This window comes from Mixophyes fleayi, chromosome 3 (assembly GCF_038048845.1).
Source record: "Mixophyes fleayi isolate aMixFle1 chromosome 3, aMixFle1.hap1, whole genome shotgun sequence".
Taxonomy (NCBI): domain Eukaryota; kingdom Metazoa; phylum Chordata; class Amphibia; order Anura; family Limnodynastidae; genus Mixophyes; species Mixophyes fleayi.
This window is the reverse complement of record NC_134404.1, coordinates 143,149,354-143,171,222: the sequence shown is the minus strand read 5'-3', so window position 1 is coordinate 143,171,222 and position 21,869 is coordinate 143,149,354. Positions and strand designations below refer to the sequence as shown.

The 21,869-nt window shown below is 40.1% G+C and overlaps 1 long non-coding RNA gene across 1 annotated transcript in view; it reads right to left on the bottom strand.

Annotated features, from left to right (window-relative positions):
* Nucleotides 1–9,695: 9,695 nt before the first annotated feature.
* Nucleotides 9,696–21,869, bottom strand: part of LOC142142787 (uncharacterized) — a 66,761-nt gene continuing 54,587 nt past the window's right edge. Inside the window, exons 3-4 of the long non-coding RNA XR_012689330.1 lie at nt 20,990–21,011; nt 9,696–9,816 (exon numbers count right to left, since the gene is read on the bottom strand). This is a non-coding gene — a long non-coding RNA (uncharacterized LOC142142787). The remainder of the gene's footprint in view (nt 9,817–20,989; nt 21,012–21,869) is intronic.

Here is a 21,869-nt window from a genome sequence, read left to right as displayed (position 1 = left end):
TCCGAGTCCGCTCATCCCTGTTATACACATCGGTCAGTTACATACATCAGTCAGTTATATACATCAGTCAGTTACATACATCAGTCAGTTATACACATCAGTCAGTTATACACATCAGGCAGTTACATACATCAGTCAGCTATACACATCAGTCAGTTATACACAGCAGTCAGTAACATATATCAGTCAGTAACATACATTAATTAGTTATACACATTAGGCAGTTACATATATCAGTCAGTTACTCCCATCAGGCAGTTACATACATCAATCAGTTATACACATCAGTCAGTTACATACATCAGTCAGTTACATACATTAATCAGTTATACACATTAGGCAGTTACATATATCAGTCAGTTACTCCCATCAGGCAGTTACATACATCAATCAGTTATACACATCAGTCAGTTACTCACATCAGGCAGTTACATACATCAGTCAGTTACTCACATCAGGCAGTAACATACATCAGTCAGTTACATACATCAATCAGTTATACACATCAGGCAGTTACATACATCAGTCAGTTACTCATATCAGGCAGTTACATACATCCGTCAGTTATACACATCATTCAGTTACATATATCAGTCAGTTACTTGCATCAGGCAGTTACATACATCAGTCAGTTATACACATCAGGCAGTTACATACATCAGTCAGTTATACACATCAGGCAGTTACATACATCAGTCAGTTACTCACATCAGGCAGTTACATACATCAGGCAGTTACATACATCAGTCAGTTATCACATCAGGTAGTTACATACATCAGACAGTTACATACATCAGTCAATTACTCACATCAGGCAGTTACATACATCAGTCAGTTATACACATCAGGCAGTTACATACATCAGTCAGTTACTCACATCAGGCAGTTACATACATCAGGCAGTTACATACATCAGTCAGTTATCACATCAGGCAGTTACATACATCAGTCAGTTACATTCATCAATCAGTTATACACATCAGTCAGTTACATACATCAGTCAGTTATCACATCAGTCAGTTACATACATCAATCAGTTATACACATCAGTCAGTTACATACATCAATCAGTTATACACATCAGTCAGTTACATACATCAGTCAGTTACTCACATCAGTCAGTTACCTACATCAATCAGTTATACACATCAGTCAGTTACATATATCAGTCAGTTATACACATCAGGCAGTTACATACATCAGTCAGTTACTCGCATCAGGCAGTTACATACATCAGTCAGTTATACACATCAGGCAGTTACATTCATCAATCAGTTATACACATCAGTCAGTTACATACATCAGTCAGTTATCACATCAGTCAGTTACATACATCAATCAGTTATACACATCAGTCAGTTACATACATCAATCAGTTATACACATCAGTCAGTTACATACATCAGTCAGTTACTCACATCAGTCAGTTACCTACATCAATCAGTTATACACATCAGGCAGTTACATACATCAGTCAGTTACTCGCATCAGGCAGTTACATACATCAGTCAGTTATACACATCAGGCAGTTACATACATCAGTCAGTTACTCACATCAGGCAGTTACATACATCAGGCAGTTACATACATCAGTCAGTTACCACATCAGGAAGTTACATACATCAGTCATTTACATACATCAATCAGTTATACACATCAGGCAGTTACATCAGTCAGTTACTCACATCAGTCAGTTACATACATCAGGCAGTTATACACATCAGTCAGTTACATACATCAGTCAGTTATACACAGCAGTCAGTTACATACATCAGTCAGTTACATACATCAATCAGTTTTGCACATCAGTCAGTTACATACATCAGTCAGTTACTCACATCAGGCAGTTACATACATCAGTCAGTTACATACATCAATCAGTTATACACATCAGGCAGTTACATACATCAGTCAGTTACTCATATCAGGCAGTTACATACATCCGTCAGTTATACACATCATTCAGTTAAATATATCAGTCAGTTACATACATCAGTCAGTTACATACATCAATCAGTTATGCACATCAGTCAGTTACATACATCAGTCAGTTACTCACATCAGGCAGTTACATACATCAGTCAGTTACATACATCAATCAGTTATACACATCAGGCAGTTACATACATCAGTCAGTTACTCATTTCAGGCAGTTACATACATCCGCCAGTTATACACATCATTCAGTTACATATATCAGTCAGTTACTTGCATCAGGCAGTTACATACATCAGTCAGTTATACACATCAGGCAGTTACATACATCAGTCAGTTACTCACATCAGGCAGTTACATACATCAGGCAGTTACATACATCAGTCAGTTATCACATCAGGTAGTTACATACATCAGACAGTTACATACATCAGTCAATTACTCACATCAGGCAGTTACATACATCAGTCAGTTATACACATCAGGCAGTTACATACATCAGTCAGTTACTCACATCAGGCAGTTACATACATCAGGCAGTTACATACATCAGTCAGTTATCACATCAGGCAGTTACATACATCAGTCAGTTACATTCATCAATCAGTTATACACATCAGTCAGTTACATACATCAGTCAGTTATCACATCAGTCAGTTACATACATCAATCAGTTATACACATCAGTCAGTTACATACATCAATCAGTTATACACATCAGTCAGTTACATACATCAGTCAGTTACTCACATCAGTCAGTTACCTACATCAATCAGTTATACACATCAGTCAGTTACATACATCAGTCAGTTATACACATCAGGCAGTTACATACATCAGTCAGTTACTCGCATCAGGCAGTTACATACATCAGTCAGTTATACACATCAGGCAGTTACATTCATCAATCAGTTATACACATCAGTCAGTTACATACATCAGTCAGTTATCACATCAGTCAGTTACCTACATCAATCAGTTATACACATCAGGCAGTTACATACATCAATTAGTTATACACATCAGGAAGTTACATACATCAGTCAATTACTCACATCAGGCAGTTACATACATCAGTCAGTTATACACATCAGGCAGTTACATACATCAGTCAGTTACTCACATCAGGCAGTTACATACATCAGGCAGTTACATACATCAGTCAGTTATCACATCAGGCAGTTACATACATCAGGCAGTTACATACATCAATCAGCTATACACATCATTCAGTTACATACATCAGTCAGTTACTCACATCAGGCAGTTACATACATCAGTCAGTTACATTCATCAATCAGTTATACACATCAGTCAGTTACATACATCAGTCAGTTATCACATCAGTCAGTTACATACATCAATCAGTTATACACATCAGTCAGTTACATACATCAATCAGTTATACACATCAGTCAGTTACATACATCAGTCAGTTACTCACATCAGTCAGTTACCTACATCAATCAGTTATACACATCAGTCAGTTACATACATCAGTCAGTTATACACATCAGTCAGTTACATACATCAGTCAGTTATCACATCAGTCAGTTACATACATCAATCAGTTATACACATCAGTCAGTTACATACATCAATCAGTTATACACATCAGTCAGTTACATACATCAGTCAGTTACTCACATCAGTCAGTTACCTACATCAATCAGTTATACACATCAGGCAGTTACATACATCAGTCAGTTACTCGCATCAGGCAGTTACATACATCAGTCAGTTATACACATCAGGCAGTTACATACATCAGTCAGTTACTCACATCAGGCAGTTACATACATCAGGCAGTTACATACATCAGTCAGTTACCACATCAGGAAGTTACATACATCAGTCATTTACATACATCAATCAGTTATACACATCAGGCAGTTACATCAGTCAGTTACTCACATCAGTCAGTTACATACATCAGGCAGTTATACACATCAGTCAGTTACATACATCAGTCAGTTATACACAGCAGTCAGTTACATACATCAGTCAGTTACATACATCAATCAGTTTTGCACATCAGTCAGTTACATACATCAGTCAGTTACTCACATCAGGCAGTTACATACATCAGTCAGTTACATACATCAATCAGCTATACACATCAGGCAGTTACATACATCAGTCAGTTACTCATATCAGGCAGTTACATACATCCGTCAGTTATACACATCATTCAGTTAAATATATCAGTCAGTTACATACATCAGTCAGTTACATACATCAATCAGTTATGCACATCAGTCAGTTACATACATCAGTCAGTTACTCACATCAGGCAGTTACATACATCAGTCAGTTACATACATCAATCAGTTATACACATCAGGCAGTTACATACATCAGTCAGTTACTCATTTCAGGCAGTTACATACATCCGCCAGTTATACACATCATTCAGTTACATATATCAGTCAGTTACTTGCATCAGGCAGTTACATACATCAGTCAGTTATACACATCAGGCAGTTACATACATCAGTCAGTTACTCACATCAGGCAGTTACATACATCAGGCAGTTACATACATCAGTCAGTTATCACATCAGGTAGTTACATACATCAGACAGTTACATACATCAGTCAATTACTCACATCAGGCAGTTACATACATCAGTCAGTTATACACATCAGGCAGTTACATACATCAGTCAGTTACTCACATCAGGCAGTTACATACATCAGGCAGTTACATACATCAGTCAGTTATCACATCAGGCAGTTACATACATCAGTCAGTTACATTCATCAATCAGTTATACACATCAGTCAGTTACATACATCAGTCAGTTATCACATCAGTCAGTTACATACATCAATCAGTTATACACATCAGTCAGTTACATACATCAATCAGTTATACACATCAGTCAGTTACATACATCAGTCAGTTACTCACATCAGTCAGTTACCTACATCAATCAGTTATACACATCAGTCAGTTACATACATCAGTCAGTTATACACATCAGGCAGTTACATACATCAGTCAGTTACTCGCATCAGGCAGTTACATACATCAGTCAGTTATACACATCAGGCAGTTACATTCATCAATCAGTTATACACATCAGTCAGTTACATACATCAGTCAGTTATCACATCAGTCAGTTACCTACATCAATCAGTTATACACATCAGGCAGTTACATACATCAATTAGTTATACACATCAGGAAGTTACATACATCAGTCAATTACTCACATCAGGCAGTTACATACATCAGTCAGTTATACACATCAGGCAGTTACATACATCAGTCAGTTACTCACATCAGGCAGTTACATACATCAGGCAGTTACATACATCAGTCAGTTATCACATCAGGCAGTTACATACATCAGGCAGTTACATACATCAATCAGCTATACACATCATTCAGTTACATACATCAGTCAGTTACTCACATCAGGCAGTTACATACATCAGTCAGTTACATTCATCAATCAGTTATACACATCAGTCAGTTACATACATCAGTCAGTTATCACATCAGTCAGTTACATACATCAATCAGTTATACACATCAGTCAGTTACATACATCAATCAGTTATACACATCAGTCAGTTACATACATCAGTCAGTTACTCACATCAGTCAGTTACCTACATCAATCAGTTATACACATCAGTCAGTTACATACATCAGTCAGTTATACACATCAGTCAGTTACATACATCAGTCAGTTATCACATCAGTCAGTTACATACATCAATCAGTTATACACATCAGTCAGTTACATACATCAATCAGTTATACACATCAGTCAGTTACATACATCAGTCAGTTACTCACATCAGTCAGTTACCTACATCAATCAGTTATACACATCAGTCAGTTACATACATCAGTCAGTTATACACATCAGGCAGTTACATACATCAGTCAGTTACTCACATCAGGCAGTTACATACATCAGTCAGTTATACACATCAGGCAGTTACATACATCAGTCAGTTACTCACATCAGGCAGTTACATACATCAGGCAGTTACATACATCAGTCAGTTACCACATCAGGAAGTTACATACATCAGTCATTTACATACATCAATCAGTTATACACATCAGGCAGTTACATACATCAGTCAGTTACTCACATCAGTCAGTTACATACATCAGGCAGTTATACACATCAGTCAGTTACATACATCAGTCAGTTATACACAGCAGTCAGTTACTTACATCAGGCAGTTACATACATCAATTAGTTATACACATCAGGAAGTTACATACATCAGTCAGTTACTCGCATCAGGCAGTTACATACATCAGTCAGTTATACACATCAGGCAGTTACATTCATCAATCAGTTATACACATCATTCAGTTACATACATCAGTCAGTTATCACATCAGTCAGTTACATACATCAATCAGTTATACACATCAGTCAGTTACATACATCAGTCAGTTACTCACATCAGTCAGTTACCTACATCAATCAGTTATACACATCAGTCAGTTACATACATCAGTCAGTTATACACATCAGGCAGTTACATACATCAGTCAGTTACTCGCATCAGGCAGTTACATACATCAGTCAGTTATACACATCAGGCAGTTACATACATCAGTCAGTTACTCACATCAGGCAGTTACATACATCAGGCAGTTACATACATCAGTCAGTTATCACATCAGGCAGTTACATACATCAGTCAGTTATACACATCAGTCAGTTACATACATCAGTCAGTTATACACAGCAGTCAGTTACATACATCAGTCAGTTACTGGGGGCAGGGACTGATGTGGATGAGTTCTCTGCACAGCGCTGCGGAATCAGTGGCGCTATATAAATAAATGGTGATGATGATTATTGGATCATCTGCAGCCAGTTCCCTTTTTAAGGGCCCTCCTCCGTTTAATGGGTGTCAGATCATCAGATCTCCCTACATGATAGGAAGGATCTTCTCTGCCTCCTGTTCAGCTACTCCCGTTGTGTCTGACAGCGTTACCGGTGCAGCTCAACGCTTCCCAGCTATTCTTGTGCAGCTCATCGCTTCTCAGCATCACCTGTGCAGCTCACCGTTTCTCAGCGTTACCGGTGCAGATCATCGCTTCCCAGCATTACCTGTGCAGCTCATTGCTTCTCAGTGTTGCCGGTGAAGCTTATTGCTTTTCGGTATAACTCGTGCAGCTCATCACTTCTCAGCATTATCACTGCAGTGTATGGTTTATCGTTTTTCCTGTTCCAGAGTTATAACACCTGTGTGGATCTCAGTGCTATTGCTCACTGCAGCTCACCGCCTAGTTCTTCAGCTTACCTCACTGTCAAGACCTGTGGCTTCACTACAGAGCATCGCTCTTCCTTGATCCAGTTCCAGATTTATACACGTGTGGATCTCGGTGCTCCAGCTCTCTACAGATCATCTCTTCACTATGACTGCCCTTCTGCCTCACCGTTGCTTGGTGCTTCCGAGCGTTATCTGCTCTGCGCCCCCCCTAGAGGACTGTTGAGAGCAGCTATGACCATATTCACTTTCGGGAATCCTTGGTGAACACCTCTCCTCCGTTAGACTCCGCACCTCTCTGGGTGTAAGCCGTCACTCGAGCAGAGGTCAAGACACTCGTGACAAAAACCATGATTCCACTATTTGATATTGATATTTAGAAATGATTTGTATAACTAATATATCACTATTTTATAAGAAATATGTTTATTATGATCTCTTTTGCCTCCATGCATCAGGTCACCATGTTATAGGATGGCTGCCTCTTTAACCAAACAGTTATACAGTGCTTAACAAGTTTTCAGATTTAAGAACAGAGAAAATAGGATTCTGTTCAGCGCCTCACTGTCAGCTGCCTCTGGGAGGTACCTTAATCAGCTACACACTAGTTGATTTATTCAAACAATTTTACAATAGTATAGGGATCCAACCAGCGCTGTTTAAGAAGATTCTTCATTCTTGGTAAAAAACCATGAACCCACAAATGGATGTATCATAGTCATGCGTGTGATATATACGCCTGGATATTGTATGGACTAGTTTCAAAAAGATTCCTTGGAAGTGCGTTGGAAAGTGTATCATGTGAGAGAAGGACTACCCTCCATGGAATATAAAATCTACATGGTGACCAGCAGTGAAATATCCCGGCTTTATATATCACATGCATGATTATCTATGACTGTGATACATCCATTTGTGGGTCCATGGTTTCTTTTTTACCAAGATTGAAGAATCTTCTTAACTGATGTTATCTGAAAGTTTCAATAAACTATCCTGTAAGTAGATTTCCTGTGGGAGAGGTATATGTTGGATGGTTATCGAGACATGTACATGTTTATGAATCATTAGAAGTGGGGTTTTGTGTAAGTACTTGCACATAAGGGGAAGAGTGGTGATGACTGACATGTGGAATTCAAGATAGAAGAAATGTCTGCATTATTATTGATTATTATATTATACCATGTTTATGTACACACACAGTTGCACTATGTTATGTTTATTTTTATTCCCCTCTATGTACGTCTGCTTTCAACATGGAAGAGCTGTGAACAACATCTGTCCCACTCATCAATGAATATAAGTATTTTTATGTTTTTTCTTATCTTCATTTGAGAGATAAACAGTGCTGGTTGGGTCCCTATACTACTGTGAAGTTTTCAGCTTTAATATGCGAGATTGCAGCTTCCGCTTGGTATACTCATAGATAGGGACAGAGCTAAAGGTCCTCCGATTGCCCTTGAACAGTCGATTCATTCACCTCTATTTTAGTTCACCAATGGAGGCCCCATTTTTGTCTAAAACTCTCTCATAAAAATCTATAGATAATACTTTTTTGACCATGTATCTGCACTAACCTGTTGTCATTTATTTACTCTTATTTAGTGAATAAATAACTCAGGGGACGATGAAACCAATATGGCTGTTGTGATTGTATGCAATGAGACAGATATGGAGGGAGTAATGAGAGAAACATGGAGAGAGCAACAATGAGAGAGACATGTAGGGGGCTCAATGAGAGAGACATGGAGATAACTGCAATGACAGACATGAATGGGGTTACAAAGAGAAAGACATGGAGGAGTCAGCGATAAGAGAGACATGGGGGGAAATGAAAGAGACATGGAGGGGGCCACTCCTTAAAACCTAGCAGGAAATTGTTTTACATGGGCTTGGTATAATCAACTACAAGACAGAACAAAGGCAAATGTAAATGAAAACATATATTGCATATGACAATTGATATATACTTTGAATCCTATACAATAACATAGTTTCTCTCCAGTACTAGTGAAGTGTTTGTGATTGGCTGTTTACGATTGCACTGTTGACTTGCGCATATATTATAGTTTTGCATGCATATTTAAGGAAAACATTTTTTTTTTGTACTCGAGATGGGGAGTTGTTTCTGCTGTATTAGAGAGGGGTTATTTTACAGTTTATTGATGTCTAATAGCAAATGCACTTGTTGTGCATGAAACAAATGGGCAAAAACAGAGACGCAAGTTGGAGGAACGTGTCTGTGATGCATGCCTGGTCTAAACTAGGAGCATATGGTTCTGGTGCGACCTGCATATATCTTCAGATGCATACGGCTCAGCATATGGTCGCAAATACACTATTTTTACATATGGCAGTTTTTAGACTAAATTATGCCCGTTTTGCGGACAACTCTGCACCAGGCCCATTTTGCTCAATTGGGTAACATGAAATATTAAACACTGTAGTATTGATTAATAATAAAACATTCATAGGAGGATAATATAAGTATAAATATAAACATATAATATTGTCACCATTTTTATTCCAACCAATTAAATTAATTTGTTTATATAATGCTTGCTTCTTTTACGGAGAATTCTCCTATGCTTCTTTAAAAATCAATTTCTGTGTGGATGATGGAGTTATCTGAAATAGAGGTGAGTGAAAATTCAATCATTTTTCACAGTGGGTATATGCTTAGCTCTTTCACTTAGTTCCTGCAAAGCTGATTTTCTCCTCTGCTTTCTTCATACAGAAAGTGATGATGGTTCCATTTAGTCATCTAACACCCCAGAAAATTCTTAAAATTTGTTGTAAGTGATTTGGCAGAACAGAAAGCAAGTTTTTATTTTCCCCACAGTAAAATAACTATGGATGAAAAGCCAGCATGTTGTCTGACTAAAGCTAATGTAGAATTTCATTTATCACAATTGAATCAGATGGTTGATAGAAAAACACATTTTAATAAACATTGTGCATATTGTAATCTCAGTCCAAAGCACCTAAATTGCTCCAAACCAAAATGTGTAAAATATGAAAATTAATGGACAGTGAATAAAGTAACAGGGTGACTGTTTTATTCTATGACAACATTTTGTAATATGGAAATTTTATTGTCTTTCTCATTTAATCACCCTTGCTGTTCATAAGTGTTTACACACGTGGGTATTCATTTTGAGCAATTAAAGCACATTCTTGAAGCTTATTAAATGCATTTTAAGAATTAACACTGAAAATGCAAAAATGATGTTAGCAATTAGATATGTAAGCAAACACGTACTGACAGTGCGCTGGCTTTGCTCTGCATCAATTTCTATGTGGGCTGCATTAAAGCCTTTTAAAATACAATGGATTTCTATGAATGCGCTCATTATGCACATAGTGCACTAGGCTACAGGGAAGTTTTGAGAAGTGTTAATGAATGCACATTTTGAATGCTTTGTAAAAAAACAAGTATAAGTTTATTTTCCATGATTTGATTAGCATTGTTTTTCAACACCATGGGGTACATGTATTAAGCAGTGGATCCGTCAAATCCCAGATATTCGACGATTGTGACAGCCATATTTAAAATTGCTGTTTTAAATATGGCTGTCACAATAGCCGAATATCGTTGATTTGATGGATCCAGTGATTAATACATTTACCCCTATGTGGATGAGCCCTAATAATGTTTTGGCTGTTGATTTAACACCAAAATACTGTATAACATTTTATATTTCAGTTTGTCTCAATACTAAATACCATGCACTCAAAAGGGTTTTCCCAGCCTCACCTTTAGTTGTATGGAGCCAAGGCAAATTAATAATCCCTAAACAAGTGCTAGGCGCCCTGCCTATCCCATGTGGAGGTGGTGGAGGACACAGTAATGGTTCCCAGCTCAGTGCTGTCAGAACTCACTTGAGTTTGTAGACCTTCAACCACTTGAGAGCAACAAGTTGTCTAAACCTACCCAATATTATAATAGATATCAGAGTGCTGCTGGGACCCCTATAACTATCATTTAAAGTTACCACCTTATCTGAAAATGTGGAGATACAGAACTGCTGTGTCCCAGTGACAGATACTATTGCTGCAGCTTAATAAATGATTGATGTCACTAAAACACTGTGATTTCCATTGTATAATCTAGAGAGAAAATTCTGTTGTGTGTCTTGGCAAAGTTAATTTATTAACAGATGTCAGTTACAAGGTTTGGGTGGGTTTTAATTGGGTCCTATCTGTTTAAGCAGTTAACCTGCCTGGTCCCGACATTGACGCATTAAATTTTAATTCTTTTTTATTTCACGCTGAACTCAGACAGTGGTGTCGGTCAGTTGCCCAGTCGGAAGGAGGTCCTGTCATCCTTCTGCCTCCATCGGATATCTGCAGAGTCATTTTTGAGGTAAGTCTGTCAATATTGATGTAGTTTTTTCATGAAATCGTTCTTTTCTTGCAGGTCTTCTCGCTGTCGGATTTTTCGTTGTCGCGGAAGTGATTACCACCAATGCAGTTCATAGGTCAGTTCAAATGATGGGGGTCAGCTCTCCAGCAAATGCATACTAATATTCCCGCCGAAAGCTGGTTCAAGCTGGTCTATTTACATTACACACACAATACCATTCTGATCATTAATTCCCTATAATCCATAACTAGCATACTCAAGGTGCGATCTCTTAGCCGATTGAAACGGATATCTGATGATAAATAGGGGATTAGATTGATACCAAACATGTTATGCTTCCTGTATCCTGAACCTTAGATCTCAATAAAGTGCTTTTAACATTATTATATTTAATTATAAAATCTATTACCTTTGGTCATAAACGACTATGTGTTGGAACTATTTTAAGGTGAATTATTTACAAGTGAATGTGTAATTGTAAGTGTATGTGTGCGTTATTTATCGTGCGATTGTGTCATAACACATGGCGTACTGATCGCAATCGCATGCTTAAAACAGTATTAATCAATATGGTTTACTTCATCTAATTATTTGACTTCGACAGCTGGTACCTGCAGTCCGAAATTCCGAGTAGAAAGTCATACTTTATCACCAGGTTGAAGAACAGGAACCAGTTTTCGGTGGCGATCTGCTGAACGTTTGTACTGTTCAGAGTATTTCAATAAATTTTCTTTACCAGAAGTCCAAATAATACCCAGATCATGGATAAAAGAGCGTGCAGCAAGAACTGTGTGAGCTTGAGAAGAAGAAAAATCTGGTAGTATGGGATGAGAACCAAAAACTGTGTAGAAAGGAGAAAAGCCAGAGGAATTATGAACGTGATAATTATGATCAAATTCAGCCCGTGGGAGAAGATTACTCCATTCTGATTAATTGTTAGAGGAAAAACAATGGAGAAATTCCTCAAGATCTTGGTTAACATGTTCAGTTTGACCTTTGGTCTGAGGATGATATCCTGAGGAAAACTTCAGATCGACTCCCAAATCCTTAAAGCTCTTCAGAAGTGAGATACAAATTGGACTCCTCGGTCACATATGATCTCCTGCAGACATCCGTGGAGATGGAAGATCTCTTTGATAAAAACTTGTGCAAGTTTGGGAGCAGAGGATAGACTATTTAATGGAATGAAGTGAGCCATTTTAGAAAACCTATCCATGACCACCCAAATAGTGTTGAAATCATTACTGAGGGGAATCCCGGAGATGATATCCATAGAGAGACTGACCCATGGTCGCTCTGGGATAGGTAAAGGGGAAAGTAAACCAGTTGGAAGGTGTCTGAGAGGTTTATTTTGGGCACAAACTGTACAAACTGTACAAGCAGCGACAAATTCACTGGTATCTGACCGAAGGTTTTGCTACCAATAATGCCAGGATAGTAAGGCAACAGTCTTCTTAAAGTGAGCATGACCCGCAAATTTAGAAAACTGAGCCCAGCGAAGAGCCTTCAGACAAAGATATGGATCCAGGTAATAGCAACCACAGGCGGAGTCCTAGGAGAGGATCTATTGATGGAAACAATGCTGGAAGGCTCAAGTATAAGCCGAAGTTCGGAGACAGCTAGCAGGTCGGATTCATCAAAGAACCGAGACAAAGCATCCGTTCGGAAATTCTGGGCACCAGAATGATAAGTCTCAAATTAAAGCTGCTAAAGAAGGAAGACCATCGGCCTGACGAGGGTTCAGACAGAGAGCATCTTGCAGGTAAATGAGGTTCTTGTAGTCAGTAAATACGGTGACTGGATAGATGGCTCCTTCTAGGAGATAATGCCACTCCTCCAAAGTAGATTTGATAGCGAGCAACTCCTTGTTCCCAAAACCATAATTGCGCTTGTGTCACTCACCGGAGTGTAAGTGCCTCCACTCTGGTACGTGGTTCTCCATCTTTCCCGCTCACACCTGTGTGGAACCCGCCATCCTGTCGCACTGGGCATGCGCAGGTCCCTTTAACAACTACACATGACCACTAATGTGATTGATGGATCAATCACCCCTCCCTACTTAAGGCACCTGCAGCCTTAGGTAGTGGCCTGATCTGGAAGTCTCACTCCCAGTGAACTTCTATAGGTGTGTGCAGTTTCCAAACTGCTTCCAGCTCTACTCCTGTGTGCAGTTTCCAAACTGCTTCCAGCTCTACTCCTGTGTGCAGTTTCCAAACTGCTTCCAGCTCTACTCCTGTGTGCAGTTTCCAAACTGCTTCCAGCTCTACTCCTGTGTGCAGTTTCCAAACTGCTTCCAGCTCTACTCCTGTGTGCAGTTTCCAAACTGCTTCCAGCTCTACTCGTGTGTACAGTTTCCAAACTGCTTCCAGCTCTACTCGTGCTTCAGCTTCCACGCTGCTCCCTGCTCAACTCAGCGGCGGTTCCCATACCGCTATAACGCTTCACTTCTCAGCTGATTCCGGATCTACACAACTGGGTATGCTCTACTGACTATTGACTATTGCCTATTGCTCGCATACCAGTTGTATACATTGTTGTTTGCTGCACAGGGTACAAGTACCCATATAGACTGTGTTACTGCATTGCTTCATTTAGGACAAGCTTTCACTCAAGCTACAATATCTCCTCACGCTACTACTTAGCGTTATTGTGCATATCTGCTGTGACCAGCTTCTCCTCCCTGCAAGGCATCTACTCCATACAGACTATTCATTGTGCCTTCCATCTCTGCCTCACAAGACATTGCTCTACTCGCGCTGTTTCCATACAGCCACAGTTTGCCTTTCAACTTCACTCTCCTGCACCTGGACAAGTCCTCATTCCTTCTCACAGCAGTGGTACAACTTGCTGCACGCAGACCACTGACTTCCCTGCTACCTACCCGCACCTGGACAAGTCCTACTATCACAGCGGTGGTACAACTTGCTATACGCAGACCACTGACTCTACTATTACCTACCTACATCTGGACCAGACTCCTCACCATAGCGGTGGTACAACTTGCTGAACGCAGACCACCGACTACCCTGCTTCCTACCTGCACCAGTACTATTCTTCCCATCACTGCAGTGGTACAACTTGCTGTACGCAGACCACTGACTCCTCCTCTACCTACCATCACCTATCTACGTCCACTCCTCGTGTCTACATTATCTTCAGCCTCCAGTTTACTGCTCCAAGTCGCTGACTTTCCTCTAACCATAGCTGCAAGTCGCTGACTTCCTCAGACTATCTTTACTCTCCTGCTGTTGTGTCGCTCCAATCATTCACCTGCCTGCTTTGAGGTGCGTGCCATAACCCCGCCTCTCTAGCAGAGTTCCATCTGGTAAAACTCGGGTAAGCAACTCCTAGTGCCCGTGACAGCTTGGATGGAGAAAACTTCCTGGAGAAGAATCCACAGGGACGAAAAGAGAATTCCTGTGAAAGCACTGCTCCCATGCCAGCAGATGAGGCATTCACTTCGAGGAAGAAAGGCTTCTCCTGGTTGGGCTGGACAAGAACAAGAGCCACAGAAAATGCTTTCTTTAAGGACTTGAATGCAGAGATAGCCTCAGGAGTCAAGTTCTTTGGGTTAGCCGATCTTCAGGTGAGGGCGGTAATGGTAGCAACTTGGGTGGAAAATTGCTTAATAAATTGTCTATAGTAGCTGGCAATGCCGATGAAACGTTGTACTGCTTTCAACCCTAAAGGTCTCGAAGATGGGTAAGAACTTCCTTAACATGAACGTGGGGAGAGATGAGATCCAGTGAGAAAAACAGAATGTCATCCAAGTATACGACCACAGAGCTGTAGAGAAGATCCTGGAAGACTTCGTTGATGAAGGACTGAAAAACTGCCGGGGCATTACATAGCCTGAAGGGCATAACTAGATACTCAAAATATCCCTTTCGAGTACTAAAGGCAGTCTTCTATTCGTCACCCTTGCAAATGCAAATAAGATTATAAGCTCCCCTGAGGTCCAGTTTGGAGAAGATTTTGGAGCCACTGATCCGATCAAACAAGTCTGTGATAAGTGGGAGAGGGTACTGATTTTTAATGGTTATGGTGTTCAGCTGCCAATAATCGAAGCAGGGATGCAGAGTCCCATCTTTCTTTTTGACGAAAAAGGAACCAGCTCCTGCCGGGGACGAAGATTTTGTGATAAAGCCACTTTTGAGGGCTTTCAGCAATGTAGAGAGACATGGCCTGATTTTCAGGCAGCGAGAGAGGATAGATCCTTCCTTAAGGAATCAATTGCCCAAATTGGGCAATCCCAATGGCGATGAGGAGGGAGTATCTCCGAAGCAACTTTGCAAAAGACATCCAGGAACGGAGCATAAGGAGCGGGGAGCTAAGGCTGGGATGAAAGAATACAACAGGGAACAAAGTTAACGGGCTTCACTTTTGCGAGACACTTCTTGAAACACTGGGACCCCATGAGGTAACTTGAGCTAATCTCCAGTCGAATTGAGGTGCATGAAGTTTTAACCACCGAAGACCCAGAATGATAGAATTAATGGACTGAGGAAGAAACAGAAATTCAATGGTCTCCGTATGAAGCACTCATACTGTCAGCCGAACCTGGGAAGTAATCCGGAAAAAAGAACCATTAGAAACTTTATTCTCATTCATGGCAATGAGGACGAGCGACTGAGGCAAATCTCGAGTGGAAATATGGAGTTGTGAAGCCAAACTGACAGAGATGAAATTACTGGCAGAGCCGGAGTCCACAAAGGCGGAAGTTACACGAGGGCTGGCAGGAGTATCCAGCAAGATGGTCATCAAGAAGTCTGGATTAGCAGAGATGTAGGGAGTAGTAAAATTTACTCCTAGACAGGCCTCCCTATCACCGATGGGGTACATTATAAGTACAGTGATTATTCCGACAACACTTACCCCGACATGATGACTCAGAGAGGCTTCTCTCTGACGAGGATGGATGACGACTGCTGTGGGAAGCGACTGCAACCAATCCCGATGCCTGAAGTGTCCGGTGCGACTTGATGACGTCACTTACATCTGCGATGCTGTTATTGCTGCTGTTAATGGGGTAATGTAAGTATGCGCCCATGGACAATGTACTTTACAAAGTGTTTAATATTGTCCATGGCCGCATACTTACATTACCCCCCCTAACAGCAGCGATAAAAGCGTTGCAGGCGTAAGTGACGTCATCAAGTTGCGCCGGATTCTTCAGGCATCGGGATTGATTGCAGTCGCTTCCCACAGCAGTCACCATCCATCCTCGACGGAAAGGAGCCCTTTGGAGTCAACATGTCGGGGTAAATGTTGTCGTGGTAGTCAGCATTGATTTGCTGACTACCATCGGAGTTGATTGCTGTTCAAACACAATTATGAATTTTGTGCCACTGATGTAAATTATATTGTATATCCAATGGTTCTTTGGGTTGTCCTGTGCAGAAAACAGATGTACTTACATAAATTCTTCAGCATCATTGGCTGCTATCAAAATTGACCATAGTCTCTCTCTCTCTGTCTGTGTATGTTAGGGAATTTAGACTGTAAGCTCCAATGGGGCAGGGACTGATGTGAATGAGTTCTCTGCACAGCGCTGCGGAATCAGTGGCGCTATATAAACAAATGATGATGATGATGATCTTCCATTATGTTAGTATCCCATATCCCACATGTTTCGCAGTGATCACTGGCTCAGTGCAATGACCAAACAATGGAAGAGGCTTTACTGCTTACACAAGTACATTAGTTCCCTTTTCTGACTAACTCGGCTACTCCTGGAATTCACCTAAGTTTATCTGGTATTCTCTCACTTTGTGAATAAATTCCAGATGAACAATAACAGTGTTGGTTCAAAAAATACAATGCCCTCAGAGAATAACAACTTTGTGCTGATAGCACTGCAGCTAATCCTAATCCCAAGCCAGTGGGGGTTGCAATAATAATTGAAAATGTTATTAAACACATTAGTTTACTATGTGGTACTACTTGTCAATACTTGTGTCAGCATGCCCTGACAGCCAAAACTGAGAACTGTAGTTTCATAAATAAACAACTAGTCAATATAAAAAAAAACACACTGACACCATGTAAAATGATCCATTATTATAAACACTCACCTATTCCCTTGATACCTATTCCCTACTTCTTTATTGCTCTCCATCTGTAATCCGTGGGCTAAAAAAAAAAAGGTAGTATGCAGAAAAACTTACTCCGATAGATGCTGCAACTCAATTAACAGCAAAGGGGACGTTCTTCAAGTACCCAATAAGAGCAGCTTTCCTCTGATTGATTAGGGTGTGAGAAAAGTACTCTCATTCGCTATTTGCCCAGAGACCCCACACGGGTTTTGGATAGACTGCAGTGTATTAATTAAGTTAATTCATACATTATTATAAAGCACTATATTGAAACAATGAATCATAGGCCACAAATGGTTTTTACACTAGCAACTGATCAAAGCAGCATTTTCACACTTTAGCCAATCAGTGGAAAGCTGCTATGATTGGATACTCGTAGACAAGCTTCTTTGCTGTCATTCATGTTGCAGATCCTGGCGAGCAAGTTTTTCATTATACTGCATGTTTTGCCTTGTTTTTTTTACAATGGATTACTGATAGATTACTTTAGGAACGAAAATAAGAACCCTATGGATTTAGAACAATAAAAATGACAACAAGGGAATAAGAGTGTGTCATGGCATGCTGGAATTTGTTGTTCTACAAACACAAGCATACCCAAGCAGTTAATGCCTGTCAGGGTTGCTGGGACTTGTAGTAACCAAAAGTAAATTATTGTTCTTTAATACTTTCACTTATTAACCCATAACCTACCAGCCTAGGGGTTAAGATGAACCCCAATGCTAAGCACATAAGGCTGCTTTTCCCTAAGGGGCCATATGCAGAACAGGTTGGGGTTTAATTGTGGACAGCCTAGTCTAGTCTATAGATTGTAAGCTTGCAAATAGGGCCCTCTTAGCACTTTGTCTGTTAATACCCCGTATTAATTGCTGTGATTGTTTCCAATTGTACAGTACTATGGAATATGCTTTTGCTATAATAAATCAACAGAAATTCAGAAGTATTTTATTGAGTGTTTCATTCCCTTGTTAGGACCTTATGCTTAATAATGAAAGCCCTCTGCCCCCCAAACACTGCATTTGTAGTAAGTTTTCAATATTAAGCATAATCAAAGTGCCAACAAATGACTTAGGGCTAGATTTACTAAGCTGCGGGTTTGAAAAAGTGGGGATGTTGCCTATAGCAACCAATCAGATTCTAGCTGTCATTTTGTAGAAGGTACTAAATAAATGACAGCTAGAATCTGATTGGTTGCTATAGGCAACATCCCCACTTTTTCAAACCCGCAGCTTAGTAAATCTAGCCCTTAATCTCTTAAAGTCTTCCAAATGTCTGTTGATGTGGGGAAAAACAATTAACACTTCTGAAAAGCTCTAAGGGTAGGGAACACACACAGTCACAAAAAATGCAGAATTCAGCTCCAGAAGTGTTCCAAAACTCCCAATATTGTGTCTGCAACCAGTGAAATATTTTTTTAGCGATAATTACCTATCCTAAATTTTTAAGGCTTGAAAAATTGGTAACTTATAATTAATTTGCTATTTATAGATTCTGGACCATATTCATCGAAGCACACAAAGCAAAAAAAAGGAGTAAATTTGCTCTTGGACAATCCATATTACAATGCAAGGGGTGCAAATTAGTTTATTATTTTACATGTAAGAAAAATACTGGCTGCTTTTTCATGTAGCACACAAATATATACTTGATGGCTTTATTTTTACACTGAAATTTAAAGTTGATCTAGGACACGCCCTATTCCAACTATAAATCTGTCCACATATTTTAATTTTACCTTCCCCTCCAATGCAACATGGTTTTGTCAAGGTAAAAATTTACTCCTTTCTTTTTCTTTGCTCTTCTTAATGAATCAGGCCCTCTTTGATTAAGAAATCCACCCTGCAAATCATACAAAGATAGTGATTTTTAACACTATTTCCACAAATGAACCTCTAGCATATAACCTTCATAGTGTGAAAAAAGCTGCTTATAAGTGGGAGTAATTTAGATAATGAAATGATGAAGTATAGGGAAATTACAAATTTCAATGTTACTTTTACTTTCCACTATAGCTCTGCTTCAAATTTGTGTGTAATGTAATATGTATTACTATTGACTTCCATCTATCCACCAATAGTAAATATATATCCCAAAGCTTGCAGTCAATGCATACTTATCAATTCTGCAGACATACACATAATGCAACAGTTAGAAACAGCTTCATATACAAAATATTGCATAACTAACGCAAATATCCTATTATCCAACACCTGTGTTCTTCACTATTCTGAACATTGACGGCAATGTACTAAACAGCAATATTTAAAAATAAAAATCTGCAATATGAACTAGGTAGCAGCATTCACCTCTTTTAACAAGTGCTGCATAATACAAGCAGCAGCTGGTGGGTTATGTAGTTTTGTCCTCTAGGCCAGTGGTTCCCAAACTTTTGCAGTTCGCGGCACCCTTAGAGTCTCCATAATTTTTTCAAGGCCACCTCCAAAATAAGTACTGAGCAGTCCTGTTTTAGTTGGGTCAAAAAATTGTAATAAGTATTTAGGTAAGGACAGAAATACTTATTTAGTTGTATGCAAAAATGCCCCCTCTGCATCCAGACACTCTGCCCCCTCACATGCTGCCCCCTCTGCCCCCAGACACTCTGCCCACTCTGCAGCCAGACACTCTGCCCCCTCTGCATCCAGACATTCTGCCTCCTCTGCATCCAGACACTCTGCCCTCTCTGCCCCCAGACACTGCCCTCTCTGCCCCCAGACACTCTGCCCTCTCTGCCCCCGACTGTCACATTGCCCCCCTCCCCTCTCACGCTGTCCTCCTCCTCTTTCACGCTGTCTCCCCCTCCACTGCCCCTCTCACACTGTGTCCCCCTCTACTGCCCCTCTCACGCTGTGTCCCCCTCCACTGCCCCTCTCACGCTGTGTCCCCCTCCACTGCCCCTCTCATGCTGTGTCCTCCTCCACTGCCCCTCTCACTCTGTGTCCCCCTCCACTGCCCCTCTCACTTGTCCTCTGCCACTGCCCCTCTCACGCTGTGTCCTCCTCTGCCGCGTACCAGCCATAGAAAAAACAACACAATAACTTACCAATCCGCGCTGCGCCGGGACCCAGCATCTTCCTCTCTCAGCTGCGTGAGAGAGGAAGATGCTGGGTCCCGGCGCCACGCGGATTGGTAAGTTTCTGTGTTGTTTCTTTTTTTTCTATGGCTGTCCCGCGGCACCCCTGTGAAAGCGCCGCGGCACCCCTGGGAGCCGTGGCGCACACTTTGGGAACCGCCGCTCTAGGCTGTAAGTTGCCTGTGGTGCGCAAGTACAAGCAACACTATCAATTATTATATTCACACTTCAGTGCAGAGATCATGCAAAGTATATTGAACATATACATACCTAAGTTTCATACAGCTCCATTCTGAAATGAAAGGCAATCAAAATGTCAGAATTGTAATTGAAATAAAAGGCATTACATTACACGTGTGACTTTAAGGGCATGCTGGAACTTGTAGTTCACTAGTAACTGAGGAGCCGCAAGATGCTCATGCTTAATTCAGATACATGAAGCAGAGTTTATATTTTGGTGATTTCTCCTTTCTAAACTTTTTTACAAGAAAATGTGTCATCGACAGAAGAACATAATGTATTTCAGTGGGTCCCTTTTTGTGTGTTTTTCTCACATGAGAGATAATGTAGCTAGCAACAAGGCCACTTCTTCCATTTCCTTCCATAGTAAATAATGGCTGCCTTCAAGCTGGATCATTAACTACGTGTCAAATCTTCACAGCTTTGCGAGCCGTCTAAAGCAACAACTTCACTGCATTCTTGTATTGTGTGCACTGCGTTGATTATGGAAAAGCAAAATGATTGATGGAATTCACCAAAGGTTACCAAATGCAATATCTAGCTGAGAATAACATTAAAACTTGCTCAGAGGTACAATCCTTCTATACATATTATATCTCAAGTAACAGAGTGGTTGTATTGTTTGAATGTATTTGCTTCTGTTGTAAACATTCTTAATGTAGATCTTACATCATTGCCAAAAATATGCAAACACTTTATGCAAAGCATTTGCATACAATTCCACAAATAACTATTTGTATAGCTTACAGTCTATTGTATATGGGACAGTATAGCTAAGGATCAAATTGAAAATGTATCCCATCTTCCGATAGATTTCTGAATAGTTTTTTCTGTGGATAGCTTGTGCACCTAATTCTACTGCAATAAAGCCCCCAATGTGCAAGTGACAAATACTTTCTTGCTCCATGGG